Below are 6,361 nucleotides of genomic sequence, written 5' to 3'. Positions count from 1 at the left end.
GAACTTTTGCTGTTCTCTCCCTTCTTCACTGAACTGATTAATTAAGGACGTTTGTTTTTTTTCCCCTATTAGTGAATAGCTGAACAACTCAGATTCATAAGGAACATATGATCTCTGATGACCAAACCTGGAACAACAAGAAGGAAACATTTAGTGATGATTTGATCTGAGCTGCATAAACACAACCACACACTACTGATGGACTCAGCAGTGTATTTATGTCAAACTGTTGAAGTCAGTTTTACAAACATCTACAGAAAGGTCACTGACAAAGGAATCATGACTGTTCAACTTTGACCTCTCCTCACAGTAGACAATAAAAACTTCAGCTGAGATCAAATTAACAATTTTCAATCTAATTCAGAGAGAAAATCTCCAGTAATATGATGATAATCTGACCAAACCGAGTATCAAAGATTTTCTAGATGAATTTATCTCCTGATCACAATCAAACCAGTCTATAGATTCTAGTTTGGTCTCTTTTACTTGAAAGAAAATTATCTGGTTTACATCTGACCTCCGAACATAGTAATAATCAATAAGATATTTAATTTTAGCTGTTTACATATTGGTCTATAGGTGAATGAAAATTCAAGTCAGCGAGACGTTATTCATATTTTATTGTCACATTGGCAGAAATGATGGCTTTCTGCTAGAACTGGTTAGTTCAGACAGGATTAATATTAATGAAATGTTTTCATGATAAAGTTTCAGATCTTGTCATTCTTGATTCCAGATACAGCTACTTTAGAGCATCCTCACTACCAAATACACTCGGTGACTAATTTTCTGCTACAGATAAAAGACAAACAACATTAAGCAGCTTTTATTCCTCCTGATCTTCAGAACCATGAAAAAAATCCCAGTTCCTTGTAGAACCAGAACTCATTTGTTCTGTTAGACCCTGAAGGATCAAGCTGGGAGTACTGAACCTTCCTACAAGAAGAACTGATCATTTATTTCAATAATAAGTAAATCAACACTTAAAGCTAATAAATCACTTTTATAATAAAATGTATATTTATTTAGTTGTTTAAACATAAATTTGTATCAGTTTAACAAATTGATCATAAATCTATAAGGTGTTATGTTTATAGATTTCATATCTATGAGCATCATATATTTAATGTTTTATCTTCATGCCTGGTAAAAACCTGGTCTTTTGGGTTTTTGAGACTAAAAGCTTCAGGCTGAACATAAAGAAACTGAACCAGAACCAGAATGTTCTGGAATGAGAACAAAGTTTTCTCCGGAAATGGATCCATTTATAAAAGAACTGGAATAAAGTCTATGTGAATAAATTCTCAATGTGTGAATATAAATAACACTGAACAAATATTACAAGTTGATATAGAAAAATCACCGTGATGATGCTGTTTATTAATATTAAAGACATGTAGTCAGAACTAAAAGGTTATTGAATAATTAAACCAGTAAAGTGAAATAAAATGTCTGTACCTGAGCTGTGAGATAAAAGGCAGACACTGCAGGAAACTCCTCACTTCACTCTCTCCATGTGAGCAGTGTGTCAGCTTTACTGGTTTCTTCTCTGGTTGGAGTTTCATCACTTCCAGGAGGATGGAGGTCTTTCTCTCTGAGAGCTTTATGGTCCAGACTTTAGGAGCTGCTGACTGTAAAACTGACTGTAATGATGGAAGGAGACTCAGACCTGATTTAGTCTCTCTGTCCTTCATCTGGGAGTACAGATCCAGCAGGAAGTCAGTCTGAGATTTATCATTATAACCTAAAAAAGTTTCATATCTACAGACTGATGCTAACATCTCCAGCATCTTCTCTCCTGTCTGCTGTTCTCTCTCTGCTGCTGCACAGAACAGATTCACTAAGAACCTGGTTTTTTCATGATGATTTGAGCTCCGAGGATCAAACCTGGAACAACAAGGAAACATTTAGTGATGATGTGATCTGAGCTGCATAGATACAACCACACACTACTGATTATCTCCATCTTGAACATGTCTGTCCTTCATGTGATGAAATTACATGTTAAACATGTTTGTTTATAATTATCTGATCTTCCAGACTGAACCATCTAAACTAAAAATCCGAAGTTGGCCATGTGAACACAACTAAATTTTAAAAACAGACCAATAATCAGATGCAGTATCAAAAAATCAAATGTCCACACGGAAATGGGGAGAAAATTACAAACGAGAGGCGAGGGATTGTGACATAATTACTCTAAAACAGGCCATTTACAGGAATATACTAATATTTGAGCATGCTGGGACAGATTGGTAAAACATGGTAAAACAACTCCAAAAGTCTAAATCAACATTCAGTCTGGTGTTGATTTAGAAATCAACATCAGACAGTTCCTCCCACAATTGTAACGTATTTGTGACATCACATTAGGGAAGGAGCAACAGATAGGGTGGGGGCCACAGCAGGCCCGCAGCCTGGACCTACAGGGGGTAGGTCCGCCTGGACCTGTTGATTCTAAATCTACACCAGACTGAGTTACTGTTGGAGTTAATTTAGAAATCAACACTGGACTGGATTGCTTTTTATTTAACTCTTTGGAACTCTTTACTGAGTATTAGGGAAACTAACACTCACTAAAACTCATGTTGTTGAATTAACACTGTATTTTTAACATACAACACTTACACTGGAAATCTAACACTTTTGAATTTGCTGTGTAAGACAGGAAAAGTCAATTTATCTTCATTTAAAACTCTCATGAATACCAATATTCCAAATTTCTGCTTAGACTGCACTAAATACACCAGACTGAGCTACTGTTGGAGTTAATTTAGAAATTAACTAGTTATGCATAGAATTAAAGCACATTTTCTGAACGGTATCATTACATTACTTTAGGGGTCATATATCCCACTCCTAACACACAGAAATAATGTTTCTTACATGAGATTATGGATGTATGGCAGAGCCTGTAGCAGTGATTCACACAGACTCTGGAAGACATGACCTCTTTGGGTCCAGTGGAGGCAGACATTGACCTTTGTAGCTGACCTCTGCATGGCTTTCACAGCTCTTTCGAACAGCTGCTTTTCAACTGGAAGATACAGCTGGTTTCCACAGAGACGCAGTAATGTCATATATTCTGTCTGTCCTCCACTGAGAAAGACAACCGTCCACAGCTGCTGAGCCAGAGGGTCAGACCTGTAATTTAAAGAAAACTAAGTAACTATGCAAGAAGGTAATATTGGCATTGTGTTACAAAACTGATCTAGAATAAATTTAATTTTCAATATATGACCTTGTATGAAATGTATGAAACAAAACATGTTGAGTCATACCATTGAACATTTTCAAGGCATCTAAACAGTTGTCTCATTCCTAGTTCAGACACCGTCACATCCTGAAGGTTTAGTCTTATTTTCCTTTCTTTTGACTGAGTGACCACATAGGCCACAGCACAGCAGGAATAAGGATCCAGATTCTCTCCACAGAGGTCAAGATGGAAGTTCAGTTTGCTCAGAAAGGAAATGCAGGCGTCAGAGCTCTGGGACTCATACAAACATTGGCAAAAGAACAGGATGTCAACATAATGTTCAGTGTCTTTATCTTTGGAGAACAATGTGTCAATCATCTCTTTGAAGAACCATCCAGACGTTTCCTTGAGCTCCTCAGCTGGAATCAAACAGCTCATCAAACTGGGGTTTTCCTCATTCAACAGCTGACACATGAACGGGATCAGATGCTTCATGTGTTTCTTCTCCTCGGTGAGGCACTGCTGGAAAACCTCCCTGATCTTATCAGGATTCTTCAGAAGCCACAGAGCTGCAAAAAACTCCTGCATGGTGTAATGGAGAAAAGCATATTTAACAACTGTTTTGGTGCAAGTGGTGCTGACATCAAGTGTTTTCAGGAAGGAAAGGACGCAGCCATCTTTACAGGAAAGTTCTTCCAGGTTTACAGTTTTTCTTTCAGTTGCATTAAAAGCAGCTTCAGCCAGAGACAGGATTTCATTGCTCTTGGATTTGATGAACTGATTGAGATTCCTGATCCTGGTTTTGTTGCTGTTCATCTGGAGACCAAATCGAACAATATTGATGTATATTTCAGTCACAGTTCTGGGCTGCAGAGAGTCTTCAGATGAAAAGCTGGCAGCCACCATCAGTGCATACATTGGAACATGACAAAGACTCAACAGCTCCACGTTACTCAGAACCTTTCTGTGATTTTCACCCAGAGTTGAAGACAAATATGTCTTTATTGTTTCCTCACTGAATCCTTTCACCTCCACTCTGAGCCAGTCTTCAGGACAGAGGTCTTCCTCATCTTCTGGTCTGCAGGTAATGATGATTTTAGCATCAGGCAAGAGATCTTTCTCTACAAGTTTCTTCACAACTAATAGAGAGAAATCAGTGACTCCATCTAAAATGATAGTAACATTATCAGAGTTGCCCTTTATGTCCTGTAACACTTCATCTTTGCGCTCATCTGGTTCACTGCATGCAGTGAAAAGTAGATCCTCCAAACTCATTGTTGGTGGGATGTTGGTTAATTCCCTCATATCAAAGTAAAACATGTAATCCAACTCTTTGTTGTCTCTTTCTGACCACAGTCTCAATATTTCATGACTCAGAGCCGTCTTTCCAATACCAGGTTTTCCAACCAGGAGGATGCTTTTATCTGTTTTCAGCAGGTCACTGGGGGAGATTTCTGGGTTGTTCTCTGGAATATAAGTACTTAACTTTTTAGGACGGGACATCTTGCTCTTCTTCTTTTTAAATGACTTTACTTTGGACTGAGACATGGTCCCTTCCGTATTTAACACAAGTGAATTAAATAACACCTCAGGATTCTTTTTTTCTTCAAAAAGATTTTTAGTTCCCCTCCAAAATTCTTTTGAAAGTTCTTGTGCTTTTGACTTCAACTTTGCTTGATATCTGTAGCATGGCCTTGATCCTGAGAGTAACACACCAATAGACAATCGTTTTACTTATATTGCACTCACAACATGTTTTACATCAAGCAGCAAAAACTACAAATGTCTACATCTAGTTAACAAAACATTTCATGTCTTTTAAATATTTTAAAGGTTTGATACCCTGTATGAAGTTTACATCCATTTCTGTGTCTTCTTTGAAAGGAAAACAGCTGATCCAATGGTGCAGGTCAAACTTTTCAGCCTCAGTTGAAGTTCTCTCTAAGGTTCTCCTCCTTGTCTTGTAAATAATCCTTAGTAACTTGTAGCAGCCTTCTTCACCTTTTCTAGTGACTGAGTCCAGTATCGCTCTGGTTCTATCATAGTCATCTTTCTCTCCTTTTATCTTGCTGACCTCTTCATCAATGAGAACTCCTTGCTGATGTAAAATCTCAAGAATCAATGACAGATTCCTCAATTCTCCAATCAGATGAACTCTGGCATTCTTGACATATTCCAAGGCAGACTGTAATGTGGACGCCATGACTCCTGATCTTGTTAGATCTGCAAACAAACCCAACTTCACTGATCTGGAAAAATAGGACACCAAGTTAATGTGCAAATTATAAATTGTCTACAGGATAACTGTCAAATGTAAGGCTCAGAGGCCAATGCCAGCACACCATAACTTTTTTTTAGCCCTTTGGCACTACATAGCTGGACCTGGGCCAACCTGGGCCAACCTGACTTCAAAACAAGGCTGAGGGTTTTTGCATTGACACTTCCAGCCCGGTTCCACCCCGCTCACTGGAAACCTGAGAGCAGTGGTTCCAATTGGGCTGACCAGACAGGGCTGGTTGGAATTAGCTGTTGATGGGTTAAGTTGCTGAGGGGGCTGACAAGTTGTCTTCCAGATCTCTGTCAAAGGAGCGCTAGACTTTCATTTTAACATCTGGAGTCAAATAATTCCTGTCAATCTATTCTTACCCATAAAATTTTAAATAATGACAATTACACATTCAATTGAATTTTATTTTCTTTCGGTTAAAATAATGTTCCACAAGCTGATCATAGGATCCTCATTGTGTCATCAGATCAAAAAGATAAATATATGTAACTTTTTCTCGCAGTGAAAAAAAACTACAATAACTGTGGTTCCACAAACTAATGCCCCTTTACCACTAGTTCTACTTCAGCAGCCCCACTCTACTTGACCTGTCTCCGCTCTACTACGAAATAATCACGTTTCCACAGACCCGGCTTGGCCTGTAGGGGGGTGGCGCCTTCTGGTGGTGGGTGATATATTGTTCTTCCTCCAGGTGCTGTGTGTCCTTACTGTTTGACCGAACGTGAGGCATTATACCTCCAACACAAAAAAGGACAGCTGAACTATTTTTTTTTTTTTTACAGCCTGATTATGATTTTTCTGAGATTTCAAGAAAAGGCGCAGGGTGAGGAATGCTGCTGCTGTGGCAAGGACAGCTGATCTCTGCCTTGCAGCTAGAG

Source organism: Poecilia formosa, unplaced genomic scaffold (assembly GCF_000485575.1).
Source record: "Poecilia formosa unplaced genomic scaffold, Poecilia_formosa-5.1.2 Scaffold229, whole genome shotgun sequence".
In the NCBI taxonomy this organism is placed as follows: Eukaryota; Metazoa; Chordata; class Actinopteri; order Cyprinodontiformes; family Poeciliidae; genus Poecilia; species Poecilia formosa.
The sequence above is the reverse complement of the archived record's forward strand: the minus strand, read 5'-3'. Positions refer to the sequence as shown.